General features: G+C 48.0%; 1 pseudogene; it reads right to left on the bottom strand.

The window, feature by feature from the left end:
• Nucleotides 1–262: 262 nt before the first annotated feature.
• Nucleotides 263–23,772, bottom strand: LOC127033293 (butyrophilin subfamily 1 member A1-like; annotated as a pseudogene).
• Nucleotides 23,773–24,034: the final 262 nt, after the last annotated feature.

Here is a 24,034-nt window from a genome sequence, read left to right as displayed (position 1 = left end):
GATGGAGTTCCGGAATCGATGTAAGCGCGCTCGGGGATCGATACACCGCGTCCAGACTAGACGCGATATATCGATCCCCGAGCAATCGATTTTAACCCGCCGATGCCGCGGGTTAGTCTGGACGAGGGCTAAGATAGCACCAGTGGCCAGGGTTTAATATAGGGAATTAACGAGTTACAGTCTCACTTTCAGTAACATGTAATAAATCTCTCTGTCCCATTCATGTTCCTTTTTCCTCCATACTGTCCTTTTCTATTCATCATTGTTCTAGCCTCACTTTCCATCCCTCTTTATTTCCCTGTGTCTCGCCTCCCTGTCACAGATCATCCCCCTCGGCTGCTCTCTTCTTTCCCTAATCTTATTCCTTCCCCTCGAGCTGATCCCCAGCTGGGAGCCCCCAGTGAGATCTAAGGTCACAGATCCGTACAAAATGCTTCCGACTGCTGCTGCTTCTCCCCAGCCCCCTAAACCCTGATTGATTCATGCTCTGTCCCTGCCACCCCCACCTCCGCTTGTCCCCTGCCCGGCTGTTAGTTCTGCCCCTTGCCCAGCCCTCACCCATGCCCCTCAGGGCCCCTCCTGCAGCCCCAAGGGTTCTTCCCCCTCCTCCCCCCATCCCTGGGGCTGCAGAGAGGGAGGGGGAGGTGCTTCCAACAGCCATAGAGTAGAGGAGAAAGGGCCTGGGTAGATGGGAGTCCTCCAAGATCATAGAGACTGGGTCTATGAGGCTAGAGAGGCTGATTTCCGGTTCCTTTCTCTGCTGCGTGTTTCAGGGACACAGTCGGAGGGATCCCGGCCCCACCCAGAACCAGGGTCGGAGCCCGGCGGGAAAGTGAAGATCGGGGCCTCGTCACCAGCATCGATAAATGTCACCTGCCCCCGGTCACAGTCCAGACAAACCCGGATCCTGCTGGGGACCCGGCTCAGGGGCAGGGGGGTCACAGGGAAGCTGAGAGCCCGGAACTGACCCCCCCCAGCACCGCTCCACAGCCGAGATCCCCCCCTTAGGGCTACGGCTGATCCCTCCCTTCCTCCTCACAGACTCTCTGGCCACCCCCACAGCCCAGCGTCCCCCATCTCCCTCCACCTCCGAGCAATGTCTCCCCGAGGTGAATCCCTCACAGCCCAGCACACAGAGCTCAGTGTCAAATCTCTCAGGGTTGTCGGGCAGATCCTGCCGTGTGTGTTCCCATCTCACACTTTTCCCATCCTCAGACAGGACGAGGTGGGGATGAGCCGTTGCTGGATCCAGAGTCACATTTGCTGAGGAGAGAGAATCAGAGCGTTAGGGGCAGAGCTCGGCCCTGGGGGAGGGTTTGATGGTGTCAGTGACAGAATCTGCCCCAGCTGGAGAGTGACTCTGAATCTCCTTCCTGCAGGATTTACCCATCAGCTCTGAATGGGGAGCAGCTCTGAGATGTCAGCACAGTGCAGGGGAGAGTCACGCCCCTGGCAGAGATGGGCCCTGCAGCAAAAAGGTCACTTGAGCCAGGTCTGGGACTCAGGCTCTTTCCTGTCCTGCTGCACATCTCTCCAGGGAGGGGACTAGAGACCCACATGTCAGGGGGATGGGGGGCCCCACGAGTGATGAGAAACTGAGCTCCCTCTGCTCAGTGCTCACTGACCCGCCTCACCTCTCCCTGCAGTTTCCCATCTTAAACCCCATATTTCCAGCTGAGAGAGATAATCACTGTGGGGAGAGAACAGATACATCCCAGCCCTGCGCCCTCAGCCTACGTGAGAGCAAGGGGCGTGTTCGGGGAGAGGGAGTGGGAGGGGAAGGAGGGAGAGCAAGCAGAGAAGTGAATGGAGACATGAAGGAAGAGATCCCAGAGGGGAGAGAAAATCATATTAGATGAGGAGGAGATGGGGCAGGAGAGGCCCAGGGCTGCAGGACATGAAAGGTTATAGACAGTTTGCGGAGTGTGAAAACAGTAACTCACTTGCCTATTCCCTCCAAGCAGCCACCATCACCAAACCTCCAGGCCCTTCCACCTACCCCCACTCCTACAGCCTCCGCACCAGCCCCATTCAGCTGACAGCCTCCTCATCCTCCTGTTCCTCCCAGGCACTGCCGGCCCTCCAGACCTTTCCAAATGCTGCCCCATCCCTCAGTCTTCTGGTCCCTTCCAAATCCTGACGTGTCCCCCTCTTTGCACTCTCATGACTTTCCCCCTGGGCTCTCTCTGTACTCTAGCACCAGGGTTCTCATCACTAGGCATATTTTATTTCCTCACCTCCCTGTTTTGTCACTTGAAATATCTTTGTTTCTCTCTCTCTCTCTCTAATCTCTGAATTTAGCATTTACACGTCATTTCCTCGGTTTCCAACCTCTGAATTGTTAATCCTCAGTTACTGGACATTTAACAGACCCAGAATTCAGTTTGCTCATGGTCCACAGCCCATTGCTCTGGCCCCCAGGCAAGGAGGGGGCTGTGAGCAGGGACAGCCCTGGGGAGCTGGGGGGAGAAGGAGCTGTGTCTTTGGCCCTGTGCTAGGGACAGGGACACGTCAGTGGCTGTGCAGCCAGGCTGGGCTGTGGGCCCAGGAAGCTCTTCAGGTTGCACTGCACGTGAAGGTAGAGGAGGGGCAGGAGGAGTAGACACAATAGCATCTGGATTTACTGCTGTGCTCAGGCCATGGCTCACAACCTCCCTCCCTTCCTGCTGTGCTGGGAAATGCAGGATGCTTGTGAGCTCTGCCCTGAGCAACGAACTCTCCTCCCACGGCCACAGTCAGGGGAAAGAAGCAAAACGTTCTAACAGCTGCTGAGACTGGCACATTGATAGAATCTGAACTTCAGTTACCTTCTTGTACAGGTGGCGCAGAACTTCCCAGCCCTGGAAACAGAATCAGAGATGAGAGCTCATCTGAACAAGCACATTAACAGAAATTAGTGTTGTAGAGAGGGAGGCACTCGTCTAGGATTTAAATGGACAGGCCTCTGTTTGAGAGGTTTGTCCACTGTCCAGCACGGGGTCTAAAATAGATATGATTTTGTCCAGTGTTGGATGGGGGACATCACTCTGCCCCCTCCATCTCTGAAAAATGGTGTCCCCCATGTGGCATAACCTCACACGCACCATCATACCAAGGAGGATGGAGTGGGACGGGGGGCCCAAACCAAACCTGACAGTCTGGAAATGTCAAGTGTTCTGGGAACGACTGAGTGGCTCCCTATGCCTATAAAATGTTACACTGGGGAACAGATAGGTTCTAGATTTCAGCATAAAGTAAACAATCCCCAAATACACGGAGGAGCATTTCTCTGTCAGTGGCTACAATTTTAAGAGACTCTTTTTTCCTTAGCCAGTGACCCGTGTGTTTACATTATGATACAATCTCCAGTTACATGATCACACACAGTTTTTTGACACAGGACCCCTGCCTCATTCTTTCACTGCGCAGGATGGATGCACAAGGGGTGAGAATTAAAGGTGTACAGGCAAACATAAGACCGGCATTTCCTAACTCTCAAGTCTTCAACATTGCAACCTAAATCATATTCTGTTCAGGGGGGTTGTGCAAAATCCTGTACTTGTATCATGTCCCCTCTCACTCCTCTGTTTTAAAGGTAAAAATTCCCAATTTTTTCAATCTCTCCTCATGCTGAATCTCATTGCCTCTCTCTGAGCCCCTTTTTCTTCTTTGCTACCCTTTCTGAGATGGGGTGACCAGTACCCAACACAGAACTCCAGATAAGGGCAAACCACTTTTACATAATGGCTGTATAACATTTCCATGTCATTCACCAGCCCATTTTTATGGATTCTCATATTTTGTTTGACCTTTTCCCCAGAGCTGCGCAGTGAGCAGAGGGTTTTGTCAAACTGAACACAGTGACTTCCCAGTTGCATTACTGAGCTGCTGATGCTCTTATTTTCAAACTCTGTAATGTGAATGAGTTGTTCATTTTTTTCCCTCCACGGTATGTTCATTTATCACCAGTGCACTTCATATCCCACCATGTTTCCCTTTCACACAGCTTGGGGTGAGGGTGGGGGGGTAGGTCCCTCTGAACTGCCTCACAGTCTTCATTGGACTTGAATAGCCAACCTGAGATGTGGCCCCCTGGAAGAATCATCATTCCTCACAGGGACCACTCCTGAAAACCCCTGGGCATCCCTCTATTCCTCTCCCACTCCCTAACCTTACCCCTCCCCATACCACTCCTCTCCTGCCCCATCTTCCCCAAGGAATTCCAGAGCCCACACTGGCTCCCTCTGGGCCCTTACTGGCTTCCCATACAGCTTGGATCCTGCCATGTGTTTGGGGGGTTGCAGTCAGTGTGTGATGCGGGGCCGGTGCTACTATTTAGGCCAACTAGGTGGTTGCCTAGGGCGACAACATTTGGGGGCACCAAAAAACGACGCCACCAATTTTTTTTTAAAGCCTTTCAGCGGCCGCTGCGCTAGGAGGGAGAGTGAGTCTGAGCCGCCAGCAGGCAGCCCACCCAGGGGTTCCCCAGGGTCAGTGCGCCGCCGGCGGCAAGCAGCCCGCCCAGGGGTTCCCCAGGGTCAGTGCGCCGCCGCCGGCAGGCAGCCCGCCCAGGGGTTTCCCGGGGTCAGTGCGCCACTGCCGGCAGGCAGCCTGCCCAGGGGTTCCCCCGGGTCAGCGTGCAGCCGCCGGCAACCCAGGGGTTCGGGCTGCCAGCGGTGCACTGACCTAAGAGAACCCCTGGGCTGCCTGCTGGCGGTTCAGACTCCCTCTCCCTCCCAGTGCAGCGGCCGCCCCATCCCATGTCATTCTTCTCATTGCTGGCAGGGGCGCCGGCAGCTGGGCAGAGCTCCGCAGCTCTGCTTAGCGCACGTGGCACGAGCCCGGCGACGGGCACAACAGCAGGGCTTCTGTAGCAGAGGTGAGCTGGGGTGGGGAGGTGCCCGAGGGCTCCCAAGGGGGGCGGGGAGCTGCCGCGGGGCGGAGGTGCCATGGGGGGACGGAGCTGCTGCAGGGCTTGCGGTGGGGGGCGGCGCAAGGTGGCACTTTCTCCTAGGGCGCGAAACTTCCTTGCCCTGGCCCTGGTGTGATGGGGTCTCTATCTCTGTGTGTGACCAACAGGTGTCTGTGTGCAGTGAATGGGCTAACCTCTGCTAGCTGCCATGTACCTGTGCCACGGCTAGAGTAGTAGCAGCAGAAGCTGTCTGGACACATGCAGCCCTGTTAGGGCTTCTGAAAATTGAAACGAGCAGCCTAGGCATTAACCTGGCCTGGTCCAGCCCTTTGTCCACCTGCCCACCCTGAGCCTCCAGCCCCGTCAGGGACTCTAACAGCATCTAGCTGAGAACTCTCTGAGCTGCTAGTGTGCACAGAAGAATTCCTTAGGCACCCGAAATCACAACGTTGGCCACACAAAGCTTTGTCTGTTCACCTTAGTACAGAGCTGTCCCTGCCCCAAAGAGCTAGTGCAAAAAATTAACTGTATGAGAAAAAGGAATGGGAAATCTCAGGGCAGGGGCAGCTTTGGATAGCGATGCAATAGGAGCTGTAGCTACCTGGGCAGACGATGTTTCTTCTCCAGTCTGAAACCAAACAGAGAGAGAGGGATGAGAACTCAGCTGAGCACATGCAGCAATACCAGGGCTCTGGGATGAAGAGCAGCTGGGTTACACTGAACCCAGGCCAGAGCAAAGTGATTGAGAAGCAGAGACACATTTTGAAGAACTAGATGAGACACTTCCCTTCATTACATTGAATTCATACAGCCCCATTCACCAAAGTCCCGGTGCAAAGACTCAGGTCCTATGTGACCCTTCACTAGGCCTAAGTGACCAGGTAGCATCAGTGCCTAAACTCCCAGCTCACCAGGAAACTCTGCATCTTCCTATGGGTAACGGTCTGGCCACAGTGATCCCTGCCTCTGCCACTGCCAGGCTGGGTTACTGCAGATCACAGAATCCACAGCTGAGCGTGAAGGCTCCAGCCGGTACCTAATGCAGCTGCCGGCCTTCTCCAGGGCTTAGGCCACAGTGACACATCAGGCCCATGTTCCAGTCCCTTCATTGGCTCCCAGTCTACTACTGAGGCCAATTTAAGGCCTTGGTTTTAATCTGCAAATCAATTAAAGAATCCAGCCCCAGTGGAGGCTGTTTCTCAGCCATCCAGGTAGGAGGCTACAGAGGCAAAGCATTGTATGGGGCACCCAGGTTGCAGGGCAGGGGTGACACAGCCACCCCTTAGTCTGGATTGTACCCTGGGTATGTTAGTGACACCCTCAATTAAAGCTCACTGGCTAAGCAGGGGATAGAGATACCAAAACCCAGTGAAAATCAGAGCGGGAGGGGACGGGTGTTCCTGCCTGATGCTATGAATTCCCCTTCGAGAGCCCTAGGTACCACTTGACCTTCCCCTCCTCTCCCCTCCCCCGTGTTTAAAGCCAGAGCTGATTAGACCCCATGGAGAGCCCTTGTTTCAGTTCAGTGATTGTGAGAGCTGAAACAGCTGATGAGCAGGCCTAGAAGCCAAGTCGTAGACCTAGTGTGGGGACAGGGCTGCAGCAAAAAATGGAGACGCAGCAGCAGCCACGGCCTGCTGGAATCCCTGGATGGTTGTGGAACCTCAGAACGCACTATTGCAGAAGTGGCAATGTGGGGCTAGCAGCAGCCGTGAGAACAGCAATGGAGCTGAGCGGTAACAGCCCCAGAAAAACCAGCAGAACCAGCGGCAGAGGCATCAGCCAGGGCAGGCAGAGGCAGCAACAGCCACTGCAGTGAGCCAGTTCCAGAGGCAGCAGTGGCATTGTTCAATGTCCCTCCAGCTTTTTCAGGGAGGGGAGGCAGCGAGCAGCCAGTGGCACAGATGCCAACTTCCCCTCTGGCCGGTGGGTGCTTGACACCCTGCTCCACCCCAGGCTCTGCCCCCATTCCACCCCCTTCCCCCAAACCCCTCTCCCACCTCTTCCCATCCCTGCTCCCTCCCCCAATTCCACCCCTTTCCTCAAATCCCCACCCGTTGTGCCCCGACCCACCTCATTCCATCCCCTTCCCCATGTCCCAGGCCCCACCCCGCCTCTTCCTCACCTGCTCCCCAAGGTGTGCCGCATCCCTGTTCCTCCCCCTCCTTCCCAGAGCATCCTGAGTGCCTTGAAACAGCTGTTTTGCAGCAGGCACTGGGAGAGCGGAGGAAGAGCTGGTCAGCGAGGCAGCCAGTAGCTGAACTACACTGCGGGGAATGGGGAGCTTAGCTGTGGGTGGGTGCAGAGCACCCGCTAATTTTCACTGTAGGTGCTCCGGGGCTATCGGCACCTATGGCCAGTGGTGACAGTGACAGCAGCAGCAGCAAGCCAGTTGAAGATGTGGAGGCAACAGCGGACGCCTTGCTCAATGCTCCCCTCCCCCCCGCGCTTTTCAGGCATGGGAGGTGAAGCCATGTGAGGGCACCTCTGAACTCTGGGTCTTGCCTGATTAAGAACAACCGTGAGTGGGCTGCAGTGGCAGGAGAGGGGAGTGATGTGTTACAGGTCGTTCACTCATTGGATTTTCACACAGTAAGGTGGGAAACTGAGGCAAACAACATTGCCCAATGTACTGTGGGATGGGGGGTTGCTTAGGGTTACATACTTTTGAATCATGGCTGTGGTATTTTCCCAAAACAATGCTGGGGTCCCTTTGCCTTGTAATATAAGTTTTCTTTTGTTACACCCAGACTCAGGGCAGGTGAGTGGGACGTTTTGTCTCTTATCCTGTGCCTACACCAGCATTTTTGTCAGCAAAACTTTTGTCAGTTAGGGTGTGAAAAAAGCACGTCTCTGACCGACATAAGTTTCAGTGACAAAAGCACCGGTCTGGACAGTGCTGTGCTGGGGGGAGACACTCTCCCAGTGACGTAGTGACTGCCGCTCGCTGGGCGTGGTTTAATTATGCTGGTGGGAGGTCGGTACAGAGCGGCCATATGGGACACCCAACTGCAGGGCAGCTGCAGTGGAACAGCTGTGCCACTATAAGCCTTAAAGAGACTCAGGAGTTACATTTTCCCAGATTAATGGGGGGGAGTCTCAAGTGTTTTCTGGTTTGTATTGCTAAGAGGAACCCTTGACATTGAACCCAGCCTGTGTTGCTGCCGATTCCACCTGGCAGAAGGGTGAGAGATCGATAGATCCAGAGAAAGTTTCAACACCACGAAAAAGGCTGCATTCGAGAAATAGAAACACTTACCGAGTTCTCTTTGAAGATCATCTAGGTAACAGAGAATCAGAAACAAACACACACTAATTAAGTGCATCTCTTCTAGGATGGAATCAACCCCAGCCTCCCATCACACATCCTTGCCTGTCCCTCACAAACCCATTGATCCAGGCTATGGGCAGAGAAACCACTGAGGTCTGGGGAGAAGAGTCTCTTTCCAACATAAGAAAATAAAAACGGCCATATGGGTTAGACCAAAGGTCCATGAAGCCCAGTATCCTGTCTACTGACAGTGGCCAATGCCAGGTGCCCCAGAGGGAATGAACTTAACAGGTAATGATCAAGTGATCTCTCTCCTGCCATCCATCTCCACCTTCTGACAAACACAGGCAGGGCACAGAGCACCTGCAAAGTCCCATAGGATGTGGCTACACAGCAACTGAATACCCCTAATTGATGCATGTCAGCTAACTAGGCTCACAAGACATAGGCTGAGGGCCTGTAAAATTGGGGTATGGACGTTTGGGCTCATTTTGTGTCTACACTCAAGTAAAGTATCAAAAAATCACTGATTATCTGCATTGACTTAGTTCTGAAAGTTTTGAATTCCCTAGGGAATTAGGGGCAGATTTTTAAAGGTATTTAGGTTTCTAAGTCCCATTGACTTCAATTGGCATTAAGTGTCCAAACACCTTTAAAAAGCTGCCCTTAGAGCCCAACCCCGCTTCCTTGCATATTACATGTTCCCATTCACTTTGATGGGAGTGTTAGGTGTGCACGGAATGTAATATTGGGCCCTAAAATTATCAACATTATTCTGTTAGGGATGTGACTTATGCATTTAGTGTTGGATCCTCCACTCATTGAAATCAAAGGCACAGCTCAAATTGATGGTAGCAGTGCAGCATCAGGGCTTTCATGTTTTTCTCATTTAAAAAAATAAAACATGAGGACACAAATTCGTAGGAAGTTTTCTTTGCTGGAGAAACGGGCACAAACACTTACCAATTTCTGTATCACGTTTCCCTAAAATAATAAAAAAACCCAGAAATAAATCTAAATTATTATTAGGAGCATTTATGATTTATAAATTATGATTAGAAGGCTGTTTGTGAGTCATCCAGGTCGGAGGCTACAGAGGCAGAGCATTGTATGGGGCACACAGGTTGCAGGGCGGGGGGTGACACAGCCACCCCTTAGTCTGGATTGTACCACGGGGATGTCAGTGACACCCTCAATTAAAGCTCACTGGCTAAGCAGGGGATAGAGATGCCAAAACCCAGTGAAAATCAGAGCGGGAGGGGACGGGTGTTCCTGCCTGATGCTATGAATTCCCCTTCAAGAGCCCTAGGTACCACTTGACCTTCCCCTCCTCTCCCCTCCCCCGTGTTTAAAGCCAGAGCTGATTAGACCCCATGGAGAGCCCTTGTTTCAGTTCAGTGATTGCGAGAGCTGAAACAGCTGATGAGCAGGCCTAGGAGCCAAGTCGTAGACCTAGTGTGGGGACAGGGCTGCAGCAAAAAATGGAGACGCAGCAGCAGTCACGGCCTGCTGGAATCCCTGGATGGTTGTGGAACCTCAGAACGCACTATTGCAGAAGTGGCAATGTGGGGCTGGCAGCAGCCGTGAGAACAGCAATGGAGCTGAGCGGTAACAGCCTCAGAAAAACCAGCAGAACCAGCGGCAGAGGCATCAGCCAGGGCAGGCAGAGGCAGCAACAGCCACTGCAGTGAGCCAGTTCCAGAGGCAGCAGTGGCATTGTTCAATGTCCCTCCAGCTTTTTCAGGGAGGGGAGGCAGCGAGCAGCCAGTGGCACAGATGCCAACTTCCCCTCTGGCCGGTGGGTGCTTGACACCCTGCTCCACCCCAGGCTCTGCCCCCATTCCACCCCCTTCCCCCAAACCCCTCTCCCACCTCTTCCCATCCCTGCTCCCTCCAATTCCACCCCTTTCCTCAAATCCCCACCCGTTGTGCCCCGACCCACCTCATTCCATCCCCTTCCCCATGTCCCAGGCCCCACCCTGCCTCTTCCTCACCTGCTCCCCAAGGTGTGCCGCATCCCTGTTCCTCCCCCTCCTTCCCAGAGCATCCTGAGTGCCTTGAAACAGCTGTTTTGCAGCACGCACTGGGAGGGCGGGGGAAGAGCTGGTCAGCGAGGCAGCCAGTAGCTGAACTACACTGTGGGGAATGGGGAGCTTAGCTGTGGATGGGTGGAGAGCACCCGCTAATTTTCATTGTAGGTGCTCCGGGGCTATCGGCACCTATGGCCAGTGGTGACAGTGACAGCAGCAGCAGCAAGCCAGTTGAAGATGTGGAGGCAACAGCGGACGCCTTGCTCAATGCTCCCCTCCCCCCCGTGCTTTTCAGGCATGGGAGGTGAAGCCATGTGAGGGCACCTCTGAACTCTGGGTCTTGCCTGATTAAGAACAACCAACTGTGAGTGGGCTGCAGTGGCAGGAGAGGGGAGTGATGTGTTACAGGTCGTTCACTCATTGGATTTTCACACAGTAAGGTGGGAAACTGAGGCAAACAACATTGCCCAATGTACTGTGGGATGGGGGGTTGCTTAGGGTTACATGCTTTTGAATCATGGCTGTGGTATTTTCCCAAAACAATGCTGGGGTCCCTTTGCCTTGTAATATAAGTTTTCTTTTGTTACACCCAGACTCAGGGCAGGTGAGTGGGACGTTTTGTCTCTTATCCTGTGCCTACACCAGCACTTTTGTCAGCAAAACTTTTGTCAGTTAGGGTGTGAAAAAAGCATGTCTCTGACCGACATAAATTTCAGTGACAAAAGCACCGGTCAGGACAGTGCTATGCTGGGGGAGACACTCTCCCAGTGACGTAGTGACTGCCGCTCGCTGGATGTGGTTTAATTATGCTGGTGGGAGGTCGGTTACAGGTGGCCATATGGGACACCCATTGCAGGGCAGCTGCAGTGAAACAGCTGTGCCACTATAAGCCTTAAAGAGACTCAGGAGTTACATTTTCCCAGATTAATGGGGGGGAGTCTCAAGTGTTTTCTGGTTTGTATTGCTAAGAGGAACCCTGGACATTGAACCCAGTCTGTGTTGCTGCCGACTCCACCTGGCAGAAGGGTGAGAGATCGATAGATCCAGAGAAAGTTTCAACACCACGAAAAAGGCTGCATTCGAGAAATAGAAACACTTACCGAGTTCTCTTTGAAGATCATCTAGGTAACAGAGAATCAGAAACAAACACACACTAATTAAGTGCATCTCTTCTAGGATGGAATCAACCCCAGCCTCCCATCACGCATCCTTGCCTTTCCCTCACACACACATTGATCCAGGTTATGGGCAGGGAAACCACTGAGGTCTGGAGAGAAGAGTCTCTTTCAAACATAAGAAAATAAAAAACGGCCATACTGGGTTAGACCAAAGGTCCATGAAGCCCAGTATCCTGTCTACTGACAGTGGCCAATGCCAGGTGCTCCAGAGGGAATGAACCTAACAGGTAATGATCAAGTGATCTCTCTCCTGCCATCCAACTCCACCTTCTGACAAACACGGGCAGGGCACAGAACACCTGCAAAGTCCCATAGGATGTGGCTACACAGCAACTGAATACCCCTAATTGATGCATGTTAGCTAACTAGGCTCACAAGACATAGGCTGAGGGCCTGTAAAGTTGGGGTATAGACGTTTGGGCTCATTTTGTGTCTACACTCAAGTAAAATATCAAAAAATCACTGATTATCTGCATGGACTTAGTTCTGAAAGTTTTAAATTCCCTAGGGAATTAGGGGCAGATTTTTAAAGGTATTTAGGTTTTTAAGTCCCATTGAGTTCAATTGGCATTAAGTGTCCAAACAAACCTTAAAAAGCTGCCTAGAGCCAGTCCCACTTCCTTGCATATAACATGTTCCCATTCACTTTGATGGGAGTGTTAGGTGTGTACGGAATGTAATATTGGGGCCCATAAAATTATCAACATTATTCTGTTAGGGATGGACTGTGGCATTAGTGTTGGATCCTCCTACTTGTTGAAATCAAAGCACAGCTCTAATTTGATGGAGCAGTGCAGCATCAGGGCTTCATGTTTTTCTATTTAAAGAAATAAACTGAGGCACAAATTTGTAGGAAGTTTTCTTTGTGGAGTAAACGGGCACAAACACTTACAATTTCTGTATCACGTTTCCTAAAAAATAAAAAAACCCAGAATAAATCTAAATTATTATAGGACATTTATGATTTATAAATTATGATTAGAAGGCTGTTTGTGAGTGATCCAGGTAGGAGGCTACAGAGGCAGAGCATTGTATGGGGCACCCAGGTTGCAGGGCGGGGGGTGACACAGCCACCCCTTAGTCTGGATTGTACGACGGGTATGTCAGTGATACCCTCAATTAAAGCTCACTGGCTAAGCAGGGGATAGAGATGCCAAAAAACAGTGAAAATCAGAAGTAGGGGGGACAGGTGTTCTTGCCTGATGCTATGAATTCCCCTTCGAGCGCCCTAGGTACCATTTGACCTTCCCCTCCCCTCTCCCGTATTTAAAGCCAGAGCTGATTAGACCCCATGGAGAGCCCCTGTTTCCATTCAGTGATTGTGAGAGCTGAAACTGCTGATGAGCAGGCCTAGACCTAGTTTGGGGACAGGGCTGCAGTGAACATGGAGATACAGCAGCAGCCACGGCCTGCTGGAATCCCTGGGTAGGACGTGGAACCTCAGAACGCACCATGGCAGAAGTGGCAGTGGGGGGCCAGCAGGAGCCGTGAGAACAGCAGTGGAGCTGATCGGTGGCAGAGGTAACAGCCCCAGAAAAACCAGCAGAACCAGCGGCAGAGGCATCAGCCAGTGGTGGCAGAGACAGCAGCGGCACTGCTCGATGTCCCTCACCCCTTTTCACGGAGAGGAGGCAGTGAGTAGCCAATGGCAAAGGTGCTGACTTTCCCTCTGGCTGGAGGGTGCTGGACCCCCTGCTACATCCCAGGCCCCACCCCCACTCCACCCCTTCACCCACCTCATTCCACCCCCTTCCTGAAGTCCCCAACCCCACCCTGCCTCTTCCCCATCTCCTCCCACAAGCGTGCTGCTTCCCTGCTCCTCCCGAGAGCATTCTGAGTGCTGTGACACAGCTGTTTTGTGGGAGGCACTGGGAGGGAGTGGGAAGAATAGGTCAGCGAGGCTGCCAGTGGGTGAGATGCATTGCGGGGAGAGGGGAGCTTGGCTGTGGGTGGGTGCAGAGCACCCACTAATTTTGCCCTTGCGTGCTCTGGGGCTGTCGGCACCTATGGCCAGTGGTGACAGTGATAGCAGCAGCAAAACAGTTCCAGAGGTGGAGGCAGCAGTGGACCCTTGCTCAATGACCCTTCCCCCCCACACCCACCCTCACCATTCACGGGTGGAAGGTGAAGCCATATGAGGGCACCTCTGAACTCTGGGCCTTGGCTGATTAACAACCAATGGTGAGTGGGCTGCAGTGGCGGGAGAGGGCACTGGTGTGTTACAGGTTGTTCGCTCATTGGATTTTCACACAGCAAGGTGGGAAACTGAGGCAAAGGTCATTGCCCAATGTCCTGTGGGGTGGGGATTTGCTCAGGGTTACATGCATTCAAATCATGGCCATGGTGTTTTCCCAAAACAATGCTGGGGACCCTTTGCCTTGTAATACGAGTTTTCTTTTGTTACACCCAGACTCAGGTGGGTGAGTGGGAAGTTGTGTCTCTTACCCTGTGTCTACACCAGCACTTCTGTCAGTCGGGGTGTGAAAAAAGCATGTCTCTGACCTACATATATTTCACCGACAAAATCACAAGTGTGGACAGAATTATGTTGCCTGGAGACACTCTCCCACTATCATACCTACTGCCGCTCACTGGGGGTGGTTGAATTATGCCGGTGGGAGGTTGGCACAGAGCGGTTACACGGGAGACCCGATTGCAGGGCAGCTACAGTGGTACAGCTACAGTGGCACAGCTGTGCCGCTATAACCCTTAAAGGGGCCCAAGAGTTAAGTTTTCCCAGATTATTGGGTAGGGTCTCAAGTTTTTTCTGGTTTGTGTTGCTAAGAGGAAGCCTTGACATTGAACCCAGCCCATGTGCTACCGACTCCACCTGGCAGAAGGGTGAGACATCGACAGATCCAGAGATAGTTTCAACAGAAAAGACTGCATTCGAGAAATAGAAACACTTACCAAGTTTTCTTCGAAGATCATCTAGATAACACAGAATCAGAAACAAATACACACTAATTAAGTGCATCTCTTCTAGTATGGAATCAACTTCCCATCATGGAGCCTGTCCCTCACAAACCCATTGATCCAGGCTATGGGCAGGGAAACAACTGAGGTCTGGGAAGAAGAGTCCCTTTGCAACCCCCAGGCAGGGCACAGAGCACCTGCAAAATCCCATAGGATGTGGCTACACAGCAACCGAATATCTCCAATTGACGCATGTCAGCTAACTAGGCTCACAGACATGGGCCTGTAAAATTGGGGTGTAGACGTTTGGGCTCATTTTGTGTATACATTAGAGTAAAGTATCAAAAAATCACTGATTATATGCATGGACTTAGTTCTGAAAGTTTTGAATTCCCTAGGGTATTAGAGGCAGATTTTCAAAGGTATTTAGTTTCTAAGTCCCATTGACTTCAACTGGCATTAAGTGTCCAAATACCTTTGAAAAGCTGCCCTAAGAGCCCATTCCTGCTTCCTTACATATTACATGTTCCCATTCACTTTGATGGGAGTGTTCGGTGTGCACGGAATGTAATATCAGGCCCTAAATGTATCAACATTCTTTTAGTGATGTGACTTGTGCATTTAGCGTCAGATCCTACACTTGCTGAAATCAAAGGCACAGCTCTAATTGATGTTAATGGTGCAGCATCAGGGCATTCATGTTTTTCTCATTTTAAAAAATAAAACATGAGGAGACGAATTTGTACAAAATTTTCCTTGTTGGAGAAAAGGGCACAACACTTACCAATTTCTGTATCACGTTTCCCTAAAAACAGAAATAAATCAAATTATTATTAGGAATATTTTTCTCTTGGATATACGGTTGTCTGAGTTTTGTGAAAGTTGAACATTGTGTATAACTTTTCATATTACCTGTTGGGGTGAAATTTATCAGGCTTAATCTCATCCCAATTTCCTTTTAACATTAAATGAAAAAATGAACAACTCCTCTTCAAATATAATTACACACAAGATCCATCTTGGACCAAATTATTTACTTGTCAGATGAGGCAAGAGGACATTTGAGGGCACAGAGTCCTCCTGGTCCCCCATGTCATTGCGTCTCCAGCACCATGCGGATTTCACTCTCAGAGAACATATATTTCAAAAAACATTTTCTTTCTGATTTCCTGTTAGACACATATTGAATAATTATCAATACATTATCACTGATATTTCATGTGATTTTCAAATTGATCTCTCTTTAATAATCATCATCATAAATAATAAAACAGCAAACAACTTAATGGAAAACGTTCTATGTGGAGAAAAATTGAACTTACTGATTTCTCCAAGATGTTTCCCTAAAGAAACAAAATAAAGCAAAGAGATGTAAATATAAAAGTTATTTAAGAATATTTTCAGTTAATGGAGGTTTAAAGGAGTGTTTTCCTGATATGAACGCCTGGCCCCTAAATACCAAACATTTCATTCAGTTTATTAACCATGTGGCCACACAAGAGTTAAAGTGTCCAACTGTAACTGACTATTTACAATTCTGGAAGAATTTACAATTCTGAAAGTTTTGAATTCCTTATGGAATTAGGGTTTGATTTTTCAAGACATTTAGGGGCCTAACTCCCACTGATTTCAGTGAGAGTTAGCTGACCATAGACCTTTAAAAATCTAGCCACTAGACTCCAATCCTGTGTCCTTGTATTCTCTCTCACATTCTCATTTTCTGTACTTGGAGCTCTGGGGGTGCAGACTGGAATCTATGGCCCTCAAATTATCAGCATTATTGTTTTAGCGATATGACTTGTGCATTCAGTGCTTAACCCTATACTCATTGAAGTCAATGGCAAAGATCTAACTGATGTTAGTGATGCATTATTGGGCTTTCATCTTCTGGTTAAAAAACTCCACCCCAAAAAAATTCATAAATAAGCAAAGAAATACTCTTATGAGGAGACAAATTTGGGCAAGAGTTTCACTTGTTGGAGGAAAGAGGACGACATTTACAGATTTCTATATCCCGTTCCATCAAAAATAAACAGAAATAAATATAAATTCTGATTAGGAGCATTTTTGCCTTGGTTATACAGTTGTCTGCATTTCAAGAAAGTTGCACAGTGATTATATAATTCATGAGCCTTTGATGGGTTTCATATTCTCAACACCAGGAGAAAAAGTTTTCCCTTCTCCATCTCTGACTTACTGTTCCTCACCATTGTCAGAACTCAGGTTAAGGCTCAGAGCTCATGTTTATTCAGACCCCTCTTTTCTACTGTGTATATTTTTTTAATATTACCTATTGGGGTGAAATTTGCCAGGCTTTCTCTCATTCCAATTTCTTTTCAACATTACATCAAATCACAGAAAACTGCTCCCAAAATAAAAATCACACACAATCGCTTTGGGGACCCAATTCTGTATAAAATATTTACTTATCAGAGGAGAGAAAAAGACATTAACTAATTCTCACAGTCCATGGGGACCGAGGAAGGAATAACTGCACAGCTGGGTGGGAAGTGGTGAGAAAAGAGTGAGGAGTGAGCCAAAACCTTCTCCAATCTTCCCTCCACCCCTTTCCCAAATGCTCCATTTAGCTTAACTGAGGCAGTTGTGGGGGAGAAATATTCTGTGCCTGTAAAGGGCTGGTGCAGATCACTGCCTCCTGGAGCAAATGGGAACCTTAGTAAGGTTTCCTTCCCTGTGCTGCTGAGGGGAGCACAGTGCAGGTCGGTGCTTCCCCTGCTTGGCCTAGTGTAAAATTTCATTCTTCCCTTTTTTTGGTTATTAGAAGAAAATTCTTGTTCATTTCACTAAAATTTTCCCCTGTGATGTTTACCTTTTATTTTAAAGAGATAAAGAGTGAGGCCAATGAAACCAAACAAAACCAGGAGAATCACACTCAGAGCCACCATCCATGGATTCACCCTCGGGAAAAAGAAATCTGAAAAATAAACCCCACAGGATTTGCATTAGTTTGGAAACAGGGACAACACTATTTTTTTCTCTATTGCACATAACTACGTAAATAGTTCCCAGCAGGACATATGTGAGATAGGAGTGAAAACATAACCCCCTCTCTACTATACAAAAGACCAAAACCTGATTTTAAAAGTTACTCCAACCAACACAGCTTTAGCACTGATTAATCTGTGAATGAACAGGCCTGGTTTGATTCATGGTATTCAGAGCTTCATTGAGTTCAGGGGCAAATTCTATGCTCACAAAACAGCACTGACTTCAGTGGAGTTATGGCAGCAAACAATTTGCTACTCACTGTTCAGCAGCATTCAGAAATTGCAAGAGTATTTTAGTGAGTCACTAATAATTTCCCCAATTATTTCAATGAATTATAATTGCAATTAATCCAAACATTAAGTGCTGAAAATTGATTCATCTTCTTTTGCCGTGTTTGTGTTTACAGCATTTAAATCATCTAGCCAGAGTGGGCATTTCAAACATGCCTAAGGCCTTCTCCACACAGGATTTGTGCACTGGTTTAGTGAAATTGGTGTAACACTCATTCAGTCATCGTTACATTGATTCCACAGCTGACCACATAACAAGACTGCCCCAATTTAACTAAACTGGTTGACAAATCTTTAAATTATAAATCAGCTGAATAGTGTCTTTTCTCCATTTAGTAAAAATCAGTAAGGAACTGACTTAAGCTAAAAACATAGGACACTCTGAAACTGAAATAAGAGCATTCAGACAAGGGGTTTCATCAATAACTCAGTAGATAATCAGTGCAGCTTGCGTGTGTAAACAAAGGCAAAGTGAGTTATGAGCACAACTCCCACTGAATGTCAACGGAAACAAGCCCACATAATTTTGGTGACATTTCACTTATTGAAAAGGCAGCAAACAAATCATAGTGTACAAAATCACAAAATCACTGTGGTGAAGTTAAGTTTTTAAGAACAAACTCTTCAAGATTTGGGGAATATTTCCTCTAAAAATCATACTCTTTTTTTAAGAAAGATTTTCAGGAGTATCAGTATTTATGTAGGTTGTAAAATATGCACAACAGATGCTTCAGTTCTTTGTTTCCTATGTTTTTTTTGTTTCTGATTAAGGTGATTTAAACGTGCGGGTTTGGCTGGTAACTGACCTGCTATATAAACTGTTGATTCCTTTTCTTGATTGAGAAAGGTGTTCCTGATCCAACAGGACAGGTTCTGGTTTGAGCGTTCTTTTATAATAATAGAATTTTCTGTTTCAAACTGGCCACTATCCCCTAGGGATTTTGCTTCACAGAGTGATGGTAATTCTTGCCCACTGGGATCTCTCCATAGCACCTTGGGCTCTGGGTACCACCCAGCCGATTGACAAACCACCCGGATCCCTCCATCCTGGTGACTCTCCACAGAGATGAGAGGATTGGAGCCCAAAGCTAGAAGAAAATTACATAAATGTGTGATAAATCAATGGAGTAACTTAACAGCTAAAAGGATGAGTGAGAGATTGTGGATCCCTTACTCCCACTAGAGATCACTTGATCACATAGAAGGGAGAAATGAACACTGGAATTTCTGAATTCCCAATATGCATGGAGACAGGAAAAGATGTGAACAAATATTTAAAATAATTTCACTAAATAAGTGAGAGATATTGTCCTCTCCACCCAAGAGCAATGGAGCACTGAACAAATTTGGAAATCTGGCCACTTCATTTAAATACCGAGTGGGATATGAATTTTTCAGAAAGCCAGTTTTTAGCATATTGAATAAACATTTTGTTTGTTCTGTTTTTAAATAAATAAATAAATCTAACCGGCTCCATGGTTCCTGTGTTAGAGCAGCAGGGGACAAAACGCTCATCCACTAGCGGTAAAAACATAATGTCTCCCTCCCTCACCACCATCTTTATGTGGCCTCAGCCAATCAGAAAGCTACAACTGATTTTGACTGCACCCCAACTAACTACCTGTAGTGACCACGTCAGAAGGCCCTATAAACCTGGCAGTCCCACCTTAGCCTCGCCTCAGAATGACTGCAGAGAAATTGGAAGACCACAGGCTGTCCACACTTGAAAGGCTACAACAGCACAGCTTCACCGCTGTGGTGCTTCAGTGGAGACACTGCTTATACCAACGGCAGGACTCCTCCTGGGGTCATCGGTAATACCCCTCTCTGAGAGGCAGTAGCTGGGTTGACTGAAGAATTCTTCTGTTGACCCAGTGCTACCTGCATGGGGACTTAGGTCAGCTTAGTTATGTCACTCATGGGGTGTGTATTTTTCACACCCCCGAGAGACAGTTCAGCTGATCTACTTTTCTAGTATAAACCAGGCCCATATTTGTCTAGATGTCTTTTCCCTCCTTTCTCTCCCTCCTTTTGAAGTCAGCCAAAAACATCTTTTGGGCAAGGAAATCTCTTGACTATTCTGAAAAGGTCTTTAATAAAACGATGGGAAAGTTTTCAGTGTATTTTCCCAAATGTATGAACGTGGCCATGTGCTGAAATCTAGACACACTGTGTTACTCTAAAATAATTCACAAGTTGCTAGTCACAGTTGTTGCAGTAGGAAAGAACAAAAACTGCAGCCCAGACTAAGATAACAGAGACAAGAGCAGCTGACCTGCTATCTTCAGTTCCAATGGGGCTTCTTCATAAAAAGAACCATCTTGAACAAAACAGTTGTATTGTCCTTCATCTGAAGGTCTGATATTAAGAATCCGCAAAGAAACATTCCCATCCGTGATGCCAGCTTTCAAAAGCTCTGTCCTTCCACGATATTCTGGCATCTGGTTTCCGTATTGATCCTTTCCATGCTGATACAGGTGCACAAATGAAAGGAACTCAGATCGGAACCATCTCACCTCCATGTTCACAGCGCTCATCCTGGGGAACAGGTGACAGGGTAACACGATGGCCTCACCCACAATGGCAGTGACAGGGTGATCACGACCGGTCACGCTGAACTGAGCTGTGAAATACACCAAAACAAAAAGAGAACAAGCTCAGGAGGAAAACATGCTAGAAATAAAGAAGGTTAGTAGGTACCAACTTTCCAAAAATTCAACCTGGGGCAGACACCTGGCATGCAAATTTTCAACCTGAATATTTGAAATTTGGAAAAGTTATAAGCCACTGAAAAAGACATTTATAGTAGAAAGTGACAGGACAGCTCAGGTATAGGTGTCACTGATAACACCCCTTATATTAATTTGACATGCCACAGAGCTATTTCAGCGCCCCGTGGCCGGACAGGGTGACCTGAGTATATACACTGTGTACCTGAGCTCTGTGATCTGTTCCAGCCTTCACTATATTTCTGATGTGATTCTCAGCATTGGTTTTAATATGAGAAGGGTGAAAAGATGAAATCCTGACTCCATTGAAGTCAGATATCTCCTAGAATGTCACCCTAATGTTTTGGGACCCAGCTTCTTCGGAGACCACCACCCATCACCTCGTACGAGGACACAATTTTCATTGAGATCAGCTGAGGTTCTTGAGTTTTCCTCCTTTGCCCCCCTCCACCTGCTTTTAGTGAGACGGGGTCACTGCCAGGACATTTTCAGTACAGGCTCTTCAACTCTGGAACTCACTTGCCTTGGCCCCACTGACCCCAAATCACTTCAGCTTTAGGCTAGGTTGCCTTGGTGTTTGAGAAAGGACTGGGTCACAGAGGATCAAGCATGTGAAGCAGGATGCTCAGCATGATCAGAGATGCGTAGGGCAACCCTCAGTGGAAATGCCAACATCAGGAAAGGCTGCAAAAAGGAGAGAAGATTCTCCCAAAACTAGTGGTTTACACTATAGTTAGATTCACCAACCAGTCACAAACTGTGCTCCTGATCCCCTATACTTGTTATCAAGAAAAAAAAAATCACACAGCCCCCTTTACTGCATTCCAGTCTCTGGCTTCCAATCAGCAAATAGCTTCAGTACAGCGAGAAGTTATTTAAAACTCTGTTCACTTTACAAAATGTTTTTTAATTCCCCAAAGGACCAGACACATTACCAGATCAATACTAGTTTGACTCTTACCCAAAATACCATGCTGCCAGCCAATCCTTCAGTATCTAAATCGAAAGGTTTTATTAGAAAAGAAAAGGAACTAAAAAGAAGAGTTACTAAATGGTCAAAGCAGTCAGGTACTTTCATATACACCTCTATCCCAATATAATGCTGTCCTTGGGAGCCAAAAAATCTTACCACGTTATAGGTGAAACTATGTTATATCGAACTTGCTTTGATCTGCAGGAGTGTGCAGCCCCGCCCCCCCGAGCGCTGCTTTACCACGTTATATCAGGGTAGAGGTGTATATATACAGAGAGAGAGAGACTTCAGAATCCATATATCAGGGTCTTAGCAGCACTGGTGAATTTGCTACCTTGCAAAGTCTCTCTGGAACACATCCAAAGCTTGGATGGGTCTATCAGTCCTTTGTTCAAAGCTTCAGTTTTTAGGGAAAGCAGCAAAGAGGAAAGAAAAGCAAAGTTTTTAGGGAAGTTACTCCAGAGGTGAGAAGCAGGATTGCAGACAAAATGGAGAAGACGCAGCTGCCTTTTTATATTCTTTGCCATGTGGCATGCACATCCTTTGTCCCAAACACAAACACACAGCACATGGGCATGAAAAGGTACTTGGAGTCCCCTGTCCATCAGCATGACCACATAGGTACCAACTCTGTGGGTGATCTGGGGCTGGGGCACACACAGAGAAAAATTAGTGGGTGCTCTGTACCCACTGGCAGCCAAATTCCCCATCCCACACCTCCTCCGCCTACCTCCCAGCACTTGCCGCTGCCACACAGCTGTAGCAAGCGCTGGGAGGGAGGAGTGGGAATGTGGCATGCTCAGGGGAGGAGGCAGGGAAGAGGCAGGTCTGGGGCAGGGATTTGAGGAAGGTGTCGGAATGGGAGCGGGGTGGGGCAAGGGCAGGGGCAGAGGGGAGAATCAAGCACTCACCAGCACCAGTAGAAGTTGGCACCTATGCATGTCCCTACCTGTCCTGAAAAACAACGAGGAGTCCATGGCACCTTAAAGACTAAGATTTATTTTGGGCATAAGCTTTTCCCAAATAAATCTGTTAGTCTTTAAGGTGCCACTGGACTCCTCGTTGTTTTTGTGGATACAGACTACACGGCTACCCCCTGATACTTGTCTACATGTCCTGCTGATTCATAGCCCCAGGCTTCTCTCAATGGTTCATTCTACAGCAGGCTGGATAGTGCTGATGCCGGTCTGTCTGGGGGTGTCACAGCCAAGTTTGAGACACAAATATACCACATATATTTATATCTCACCATACAAAGATGATGCAGACCTATAAACAAAACTTATATTTAGCAAATCAAGCCTTTTCCACTGATACCTTACAAAAGAATCATTGAACAGGAAGGGACCCCGAGAGGTAATCAAGTCCAGCCCCCTGCACTCATGGCAGGACTAGCACCATCTAGACCATCCCTGACAAGTGATTTTTAAGAGCAGGTTAGACAATCTCCAATGATGGCGATTCCACAACCTCCCGAAGGCAATTTATTCCAATGTCTAACCACCCTGACAGTTGTGAAGTTTTTCCTAATGTCCAACCTAAACCTCTCTTGCTGCAGTTTAAGCCCATTGCTTCTTGTCCAATCATCAGAGGTTAAGGAGAACAAGTTTTCTCCCTCTTCCTTATAACAACCTTTTAGGTATTTGAAAAAACTGTCATGTCCCCTCTCAGTTTTCTCTTTTCCAGACTAAACAAACCCAGTTCTTTCAATCTTCCCTATTAGGTCCTGTTTTCCAGACCCCTAATCATCCCTGTGGCTCTTCTCTGGACTCTCTCCAATTTGTCCACATCTTTCCTGAAATGTGGTGCCCAGAACTGGGCCCAAGACTCCATTTGAGGCCTAATGAGCGCAGGGTAGAGCGGCATAATTACTTCTCATGGCATATCTTGCCTAAGAGTTCCTGTGATTTTGTAATACTGGTATCAGTGCCATTATAAATGGTTTCCCATATTCCATACAGCCTCACACTCAGATACTATAATGATATAGGTGCCTAGATGGATAGAGAAACTGAGTTGCCTCATAAGCAGCAGACGGAGAATTACTCCTCCAGAAGGGTTGGGGAGGATGTGGAGATTTATTTACTGATATTGAGCCAATCTGAAATTTGTTGTAGAGGTGGGTTTGGGGTTGTTTTTTTTTTTTTTTGTTTGGCTGGTTTTGGTTTCTTTTTTTTTCAAATCCTACAAGCAGCAGCAGGACCAGTGGGATTCCTACCTGATTCCAGCTTGTCAATGTGATAAATAATGAAGAAAATGATCAAATTAGGCAGAGAGGCGCTCACTGCGGAGTTAGGACAGAATGAAAGAACCTTCATCTTCACTGTAACTTGATCTGGACAACAGGATGGAGAGGAGAAAAATACTTTACTAAAACATGTTTTGCATTTAAATATGATTTGTTAGAAAATAGGAACAATTATCTGTAGTTAGTGAATTGAACTCATTGTTTCTGGTCACCGTGTCCTTCAAGATTTTAGAGCTGGTAGATCTCATCCTCTCACACCTTGTTCTTAATGTGGAAAACAAACTTTCCTGATTTTTCAACTCCCAATTGCTTTCTCAATTTTGAACTGACAAGTCATTGAATTGAGCTAGTTGGGTACATTGAAATGAATAAAATATTTTCTGTGCACCTGCAGAACAGCCTATTGCTGTCAAAAGCTGGGTGAGCCCTTCAACAAATTCTGCTTCCAGGTGCTTAGCCAGTGACTGCCACCACTTCATTGATCTGATTTTCTTTAAAA

This window comes from Gopherus flavomarginatus, chromosome 12 (assembly GCF_025201925.1).
Source record: "Gopherus flavomarginatus isolate rGopFla2 chromosome 12, rGopFla2.mat.asm, whole genome shotgun sequence".
In the NCBI taxonomy this organism is placed as follows: domain Eukaryota; kingdom Metazoa; phylum Chordata; order Testudines; family Testudinidae; genus Gopherus; species Gopherus flavomarginatus.
This window is presented reverse-complemented; position numbering and strand designations above follow the sequence as displayed.